Raw genomic sequence first — 9,110 nt, 5'->3', positions numbered from 1 at the left:
CTTTTCTTTTATATCAAAGAGGCATGTGGCTGAGAAAGTACAGAGAATAGATCAAAGGCTGGCTGGAGAGAGCAGGGGCCCAGGGCCTGGGGCCTGGGGCAAGGGCCACTGCAGGTCCCTCCTGGAAAGAAGTTACAGAGTCAATGGCTCCAAGGGCCCTTGCCAGGGAAGAACTAAGTTCTACACCTCCTCCGCCACCAATTTTCTAAAACTTGGGTTTCAGTGCCTTTAATCTGGGAAACAGAAGTGATAATGACCCACTCTGGTGATTTCACACAATTGTTGGAGGACAAAAGGAGGCCACAGGTGAGAACACACTCTAAACAACCAAGTAGAGGTACCTAATGGGAGGTTTACTTTTCAGGCCTTCAGGAAGGCTCATTCTTTAGACACTAGCTATTTTATCCACACAAAATCCTAGAGTCCAGGAGTCTAGCCTTGTTTCATGCTGTTCACAATAAGCCTAAACACATCCAGAAAGAAAAGAGCCTCGTTGTGTTTAAAAAAAAAAATAGGGCTGTAAAAATTGCTGCTGAAATCTTGCTCAGCAAAGAAGATATTTATTCAAAGTAATGACTCACTGAAGAGAAAGGAAAAAAGAGCCTGGAGGAGAGAGAAGATTAGTTGGCAGTGAATATAACCTTCCCCGGCCCTCTCCCAACCTTTCTTCCTAAGAGATATTGTCACAGGAAGGTGAAGTCACCAAAAAATGTGAAGAAGAGAGATGGCCCAGGGAATCTGGAGGAATTTGAAAAATCTCCTAAAGGGAGAATATTGCCCCAGGGCGCGTGGGGTGGAGGGGAAAGGAATCCTTCACTTGGTGAAAAAGGAAGCAGAGAGCTGTTCTTTCGGGGAAAGTTAGACTCGAAGGGAGAGCTCAGTGACAACAGCCAGGGTTTGGGAGTCTAAGGGACGACCATTGACATCTTCCCTCTGCTTCCCATTACCCATGTGACCCCAGGTGACTAGGTCAACTTGCACTTCTTGGGAATGGTAATAAAATATCTCTGAGGAGGCTGGGGCGAGGGATACAGGAGAGATCATTTGCAATGTTCCTGGCACCTAGCAGGCACTCAATTTTTTTTTTTTTTAGGAAAGATCCACAGAAAAAGAAATTGGTATTTATGCATGAATTTTTCATTGATAACCGTTGATGACATTTAGCCTCTTATTTAAAATGTGCTTCAGTATTTCGGAAGTAGTTTAATCAAACTTATACAAAAGTGTTATTATATTTAACAAATATAATTGCTAGGTAGGAGTCAGTTTAGGGAGCAAGTCAATTAAAAGTACAGTGTTTGGCAACATGAATTCATCTCTATCATCAAAAGTCCTGGGGAAAGAGTTTGTGACTTTTTTTAGCTATTGAATAGACTTTACACCAAAATGATACTGCTGCCAGTGAGGAATTTGAGAAGTTTGGAAATACTGAATTCACTGCACAGATGAAGCACCTGCAAAAAAGAAAAAAAAAAAAAAAAAGGATGGGGGGATGTGGAGGGAATGTTAACAATAATTTAAATCAAAATGGAAGGCTCCCGGGTCCTGCTCCCAGCTTAACATCCACTATGACAGTCCAGGCTTTGATCTTTGTACATCTTACTTCTGACTCCAGGTTTCAATCACTGAAGGAAGCACCTGGCTTTGATTTTAGCTGCTTCATTAAAAAGATTACAGCCCAAATGTTGGCCCAAGTTTGCCTACAGAGCCAGAAATGTCAAGATGGTCTGGGATCCCCGCTGTGTCTCCTTGGGGAGCTCCGATAGACCAAACTGTGCCAATAGAATGACCTCACCAAACTTCATTCGGCAATATTAGGTGGACACTTACCAGATGCTGTGACCACCCCAAGCCCTGCAGGTGGTTCTCCAAAGGCAGATAGAAAAGCTTAAAACAAATTTCATATGGTGACCGTTTGTGAATATCTTCAAAACAAATCTACTTTAAACAAAGTTACACACACACATACACACACACACAATTGGTGATTCCATCCATTCTAAGGAAGATGGGCATGGAGGAACGAGTGCAAAGCGTAAAAATCAGTTGCCATACTCCTAATGGAATTATCTATATTTTCTTAAATCATAAGAATCTGTGCTTTTTTTTCCCCTAACATTTCAAGTTTAGTCTATTCAAATGTTTTTCTTTATCAGTTAGAAACTGCATTCTTATGCACCACAGAGGATGTGAAAATTTCCATAATTCAGAGCCCTTGGTTCTAAACAATGTCCTTGATCTGATGGGACAGTGCAATAAATTGTTTTAATAAGATCCTTCAACAAATTGTTAGACTGTATTTAATTTAATTAAATAAAAACTCATTTTATAAGTCTCTAAGCCTTCCCAAATAGAGAAGAGATTCCAAATACAAATGACAAAGTCGGAGTCATCTTCTCCAAGGCATCCTGCCACCTGGCTCACCTGAGACCTCACCACATTGCTTACCCAGGGCCAGCGACAGTGCAGTCACCCAGGACCCTGTGTTCAGAAGAGCTCTGTGCTTGTGATTTAATGCTCTGTAGTAGTTACTGCCTTAAAATTCTTAATTTTATGTTTGGAATATGCTTTGTAAGTGAAGTCTCACAGGCCAGCGGAGTGTGGAGGAGGGGCAGGAGGAAGCATGGAGGGGGAAGTGGAGTGGTAGCCTACCTGCACACACCCCCCGAAGTCTGGCATCCTCCAGTCTCTGGCATTGGCCCCCCCTCCTGCTGCCTCCAGCCCACTGGGTTTCATTCTCCCCGCCTTCATCTTCTGGAAGGTGAGGCTGCTGTCTTCTACCTACTTCTGATCATCTCAACTCCAGGAGCCTAGAAGGGTGAGGGTTGGGCATGACAGGGTCATAGCACATGCTGTGGGCAGCTCAACAGGGATGAGCAAAACGCTCATGCCCATTCTGGTACTTAGTGCACCCCTGGGCTAGGAGGGCACCATCTGCCATGGATTAGGGCAGTGAGTCTATGGGGAAGGGAGATGTCTGGTTTATCTTCCCACTCTGGTGGGGCCCAGCATATAAACCCTGTCTGTGGAAGAAAAGGAGAGTCTACAATTGTCTGGCCTGAGTGTACTCAGTTTCTCTGACTTTCAAGGCAAGGATGCCCCAGGTGCCTATAAAGGCCACAATCCCCCCAAGAGTATCTGCAAAAGAGAGCACTTCCTCAGGCTAGTTCTGTGTCTTGGGGGACTCTCTCTCTCCTTCCAACAGTCCTGCATCTAACATTCAGTGAATTTATGTGCGAGTTAAATGTTCTAATATTTGCATTTAAAACTGACACTGTACAATACAAAGATGAACAAGAAAACTCATGTTAATATAATAAATTTTAATTTTTCTTGACTTAGAATACCATTAATTGACAAATAAAAATTCCTTGATAAGTTGAGAGACAAAGGACAGAAGAAATGAAAACACTTTATTAGTACTCTTAATGGACCTTTTTTTTTCTACTTTTTTGAACAGGGGTACTTACATTTTATTTTACCCTGGGTTTCCTCTATCATGACCCGGGTGAAAGCTATGGATAAAAAGCTTTAAAAAAAAATCACGGTTTAAAATTTTCACTTCTCAGTTGATCGTTAAATAGTTGTAAAGACACAGAATCTTTCCATTTCTTTCCATATCTCAGATGATTATTTACATTTCTTTTAGATCCCAAGGCTAGATCTTCTTTCCTTCTTCTTCTCCACCTTTTAAGAATTATTTTACATGTGAAGTTTTTTCTTTCTAGGGTTCCTATGTGGTTGAAACACAATTACTTGTGGAAAACCATTATATATATATATATATATATATATATATATATATATATATATACCACAACTCTTCATTTTTAAGCTTTTTTGTAAATATGGAACTTAGAAAAGCTATCTCTCAAATAGTCTAGCCTAAGGGTGATCAAAGACGTATACTCTATTAACAAGAAATAAAATTCAAAATAATTCAAATTCTTTACTTGGGCTTTTCCTATTCAAAGATGAGGCCCATGGATATTCTTGAAATTCCATATCTTCCTCCCATTTACTTCCATCTTTCACTCAAGTACACCCAACTAGTGATAGAGCCAGGATTTAAATCTACAGCTGATTCAAAAGTCACCCTCTTTGCCATTCTAGTTATGTCAATGGTTGTCAAATTTTAGCAAGCAGAATCCAGAATCCAGAATCCCTTGGATGTCTTATCAAAGCAGATTGTTGAGTCCCACTCCCAGAATTTCAGATTCATTGAGTCTGAGATTCTGCATTTCTAACAAGTTCCAAGGGGATGCTGCTGCTGGTGGTTCAGGATGGGACTTTGAAAGCCACTGACTCTGTCGCAGTTTAAAATCTGATGTAAAATAAACTATAGAGAGAAACTTCATTTTCGTAGTGCTTTCTCATACAAAGGAAGGATACTTAGCCTTGTGATGTTCCCTGAACAAAGGAAAGATACTCACCTGCTAACAATTTTCTTTAAATCTTCGGCACATTTCAAAGGGCTGCCCAGTGCTGTCAAGACCAGGTCTTCCAAAGGTATTGGTTGCCAGTTAAGCTCCCGTGCTCTGTGTGGAGATGTAGAAACGCATCTGTGCACTTCTCGTCCAACAACTGCAGTGAAAGGAACTGCTCTCAAAGGTGAGGATGATAACTCTTGACATTCTTTGAGACCATAGAACACAATCAGTCAGCTTGCAGTTAGCAGAACAATGAGAGTTACCAGCCACTCTGCTAGAAGCCCGCTCACTTTTGCTCTGGCATGAGTTAGTGTAGTGAATTCTTTTTTTAAAAAAAATGTGTTCATTATAAAAATAATTTTAAAAAATTTATAGGCAATTTGGAAAAGAAGGGGTAAATGACCCATAATCTCACCACTCTAACAAAACCGATATTGGCATTGTGGTTTATTGCTTTCTAGTCTCATTTCTATTCATATTATTTAACATGGTCGTAATTTGTAATTACATTGTCAATAACTCTTCCTTCACTTAACATTATACAGGATAATAATCTGTGTAATTACTCAGACTTCAGATACAGAAGAGTCTTTAAATGTCCACAGCATTTCTTCTAGTCGGTTCTATGATACAATCCACGGTCATATTTAAGATAGACCCACTTTCACTTAGACTTTCATTTAGATTCCAGGGGCTTTTTTCTTTGTCCATTTTTGCTCTGCAGCATTTATTCAGATGGTTCAGTGCTTACCCCAAGAAAAGGGGGACTTCTCAAGCTCTACTTAGATATATCCAAGTCCACAGATCAAAACCAATGACTCTCCTTTGGTTGGAGTCCAGCTTGCTTACCCCTCGGGTTTCACATTCCACTCCTTCACTCCTATTGCTGTCTCCGCAGAACTGGGCAACAAGGCAGTTCTTAATTAATTTCTTCATTATAAAAGTTTCCTTCATTTATTTCAGGGAAGAAGCACCCCTTTTCCCCACCAGAATTCCTTCACCTTCCCATCCATCCATCCAAGTCCTACCAATCCTGCCAGCCACAGTGATGTGGTCTACATCAGAGCCCATTCAGACAAGAGTGCAACTTCCCATCAGGTGTTAATGTACCCTGTTGATATCGGCTCTATGGTCCCAGGAGCACAGAGACCGCTGGGCTAAGGGCTTTTGTCTTCTGGTCTCTGCATTTGGGCGGCATTTACTCCCAAAAACAGGGATCAAGATTGCAGTGACACATGATCAGGGTCCTGAGCATCCTGCAGGAACCACTGCTCGGTCGTGTAAGGCTTCCTGTTAGAAAATGTATTAATTTTCTAGGTGTTAAAAATTAATTTATTAGGGGTTAAAAATCAAATATTGATTAGCAAAGAAACACGTGTCAATAATCAAGATAATCAAGGATAATCTTAAGAAAGGATAAGCACAGAGGAGAGTGGCTTAAAATCTTTTTTTTTTTTTCAGACAAGGAGCCTTTGCAAAGAAACACACATGTGCACACGCACACATATTTATGAAGAGGTAAAGACAATTGTGTAGGAACTAGGGTGAGCAGTGAAGCTTCAGGAAGAAACTAAGAGAGTAATTAGTAGTCTGGAATTCCTCCCTGCTCCTCCTCTGATCCCTCTCCCACTCTATACACGCATCCCCAGTGCACAACTCACACAAACATGCTCAGTCTACATATAAACTCACACACAATGTCTGGCCAGACCTTAGAAAGTTTCTAATTCATGGATACCACTATTGAAGGGGAACACTTCAAACTTTCAGTACTTTAAGAGTTTGTGGAGAATCACTGAGTAAAATGAACCTTTTAAAAAGGCAGCTACTCATAAGGTATAAATTTGTCAAATCATCAAAGTAACGCACCTGAAATTAATGCGACATTGTGTGTCAGCTATATTCAAACATAAATTAATTAATTAACTAATTAAAATAAAAGGCAGATATTAAATTGGTCCCTTGAACCAAGCTTAACATACTACAAAAGTGAGTTGAGCTGTGAAGCTATTATTCAGTACTTTTAGCTCATACTACACTCAAGGTTTCCTTCTTGCCATTGTAAATGGATTGTATCTGTTATCAAAGTCCTGGAATCAGTGCTACATTTTGACTATGAAGACATATCCTAAGTTAGCTTTATCTTCTACCATTTGTGTGCGGGGGGGGGGGCGGTTAGGGGGTGGAAAATAGCATTCTATAAAACAAAGAAAGACAAATTCTGCCTTCAGATATTCACCCATAAGTCCCTCTAATTTCATGTCAACATGCACACATTTTTCTGAGCAAAGAATTTGGCCGAGCCCAACCAAATGCTAATTTAATGTTCTTGTAAGATTTAACAAATTATGTGTAACTCGGTGCATATGCTCATCAAGTTTTTAGAGATGAAGAGCATATTTACCCTAGTCAATATTCATATCTTTGAGAAAAGTTCTTTTTTTTTTTAATGTATTGATGCTTTGACAAGAGCTCAAGTGAATCTGCTTATTTATTCTGAGAGGACAGTCTTAATTTGTCCATCAGAAGAGAGAAAAGATTTGCTATCTCATTATGATGTTTCCTTAATCATACCTGAACTTTGAGCAACAACCTTGATTGGTTAGCTCCCCGTTACAATCTATAACAACCGGAAAATACATATGGGTTGCATGAATTTGAAATCTCATCTGACATCTGAGTAATGTTAATCTTGTTTATATGACAACCTCATTATGGCATATAATTGCTCAGCAATCTCCTAGCAAATACTGGGTTAAAATGCCTGGAAGATGCTTGTTCTCCTCATTATTAATTAGCACGTGTCCACTTCGCCAGATCCAGTGCCCAAACTTCATTTGTTATGTTCAGCCAAATGCATGAATAGCTTTGGAGTAATTATTTTCCAACATCATCTAATACCTCTCTGCACATCAATTAAAAATCCTCTTAACAAGGAACTGCATTTTGTTTGAGATCAAATGCCTGGTCCAAAGCTATATCAATCATGTAGAGCTAATTAGTGGCTCTGCTTTATATCATTTGTTTTATTTTATTATTTCATTGTACACTTCCTTATGAAACCAATTGAACAATTTTAAAATCTTTGTTCAATTAATTGACGGCTTAAAGGCCAGCTACCTAGTCAGGCTTTCTTCGCTTTGAAAAGAAATACACGTAAAGATGGGAAGAGAAGGGGAACCCCATAGATGTGTTATTATACCTATTTACTTTCTGAAGTGCCCGCTCTATAGATACAAGTTTTAAAAGGTTTATCACCATCCTTATTCTGCTTGCAAATAATTCATTGCTCACCATACCTTTATAGCTTTTCTTTACGTGGAAAACCATTTCAGAAGGATGAGTTGAAACAATAATAGGAGATGTAGGGCAGTTAATCTTGGAGACTGTGTGTGGAAGCTCTCTAAATTACTGTGTATTTCTGTCAGCATTTATAAACTGGTTGTCCAGCTTTCTTCCTTAGTGGAAAAAAGTGCTGAGCTGTGAAAACTGTTTAGTAGCACTCCTTTGGGGTCTGGATAGAGCTGTGGATTCCAATACAAATATGAATGAATTAAATGCATACTAACTACCCAAAGTGGGAAAGTATAATGAGGAGGACAAATTCCAGCTCTTTAGAATTTCCGCTGGCTCATCAGAACTGGACCCCAGTGCAGGACAAATGGGCAGGAGAGGGCTGCCTCGTTGGGCCCAAGCCTGCACCATCCTGGCCGGCAGCCTCTGTTAACACCCACCCTCCCTGTTGGGATTCATCTGGGTTTATGAAATCTCCCCGGTGCACCAAATCCCGGCGCACAGTGGCTCCTGCACTCACAAAGCCTATTGCAATTAATGCAAAACCAGGGAGTTCATACTGGAAAAAGTCGAACTCATTTGCTTCAACACTGGCTCCTCTGAACGGCCCCCTTCCTCACAAACGTGAATCCACTTTAACTAAACAAAACTGACAAATCAGCAGATGTCAGGGCCTCCAACAAACGGGCTGGGTTCTCTTTGGTCTGAGACAGAAGGGGAAAAATCAAGACCAAATTTTCTGAATAGTTAGGCTGGATTAAAAAATGCTTCAGAGTTCTGCAAGTATACAAATGAATGGCATGTATTTACACATTTATTACTTTGAATATAAACGGATGGGAGAGATTCTGTCCAAGGATAAGGAAGAGAATTAAAAAAGAAAAAAAAGAAAAGCTTTTACGAGGTTTAAAAATCCTCTAGAATCATGGGGCGGGGGGGAGTTGGAGATTAAAAGGCTTGGGAATCCCCTAATTTACTCGTTCCTCACCCAGACGTCTGTTCTTTATAATGATTAAGTTACTAACCTTTATTTGTCAGTAATAATTGAATTTTACACCAAAGTGAATTATCGCAACAAATGAACTGCTCTGCCGCAATTTTAAATAGCCTTCTTTGCAAATTATCTCCCGTGATTTATATTAATCCTATAGGGAAGGCAGAGAAAAATTGTATGAGGATGGATGGTTCGGATTTAATGTAAATGGATAAAAGTATGTGATAGCTTCTCATGGTTCTGCAAATGAATTTAACATGATACCCTCCTGGCTCCAGTATTCATTTCAAAGTCTGGGTAGCAAGTTTAAATATAAATCTTCAAAAGGTCTTCAGGTTAGACCATGGCATGCACGCTCTACTCTACTCTGAAAGACAGAGGGAGGGAGAGAG

The 9,110-nt window shown here is 39.9% G+C and overlaps 1 long non-coding RNA gene across 1 annotated transcript; it reads right to left on the bottom strand.

Moving 5' to 3' along the window:
* Positions 1–4,438: 4,438 nt before the first annotated feature.
* On the bottom strand, positions 4,439–8,871 carry LOC140612892 (uncharacterized). Its single transcript, XR_012014039.1, has 3 exons — positions 8,750–8,871; positions 7,730–7,954; positions 4,439–5,720 (listed from the first exon to the last, which is right to left on the bottom strand). It is a non-coding gene; the product is annotated as an uncharacterized lncRNA (long non-coding RNA).
* Positions 8,872–9,110: the final 239 nt, after the last annotated feature.

Source organism: Canis lupus, chromosome 1, assembly GCF_048164855.1.
Source record: "Canis lupus baileyi chromosome 1, mCanLup2.hap1, whole genome shotgun sequence".
Taxonomy (NCBI): domain Eukaryota; kingdom Metazoa; phylum Chordata; class Mammalia; order Carnivora; family Canidae; genus Canis; species Canis lupus.
The sequence above is the reverse complement of the archived record's forward strand: the minus strand, read 5'-3'. Positions and strand labels throughout refer to the sequence as shown.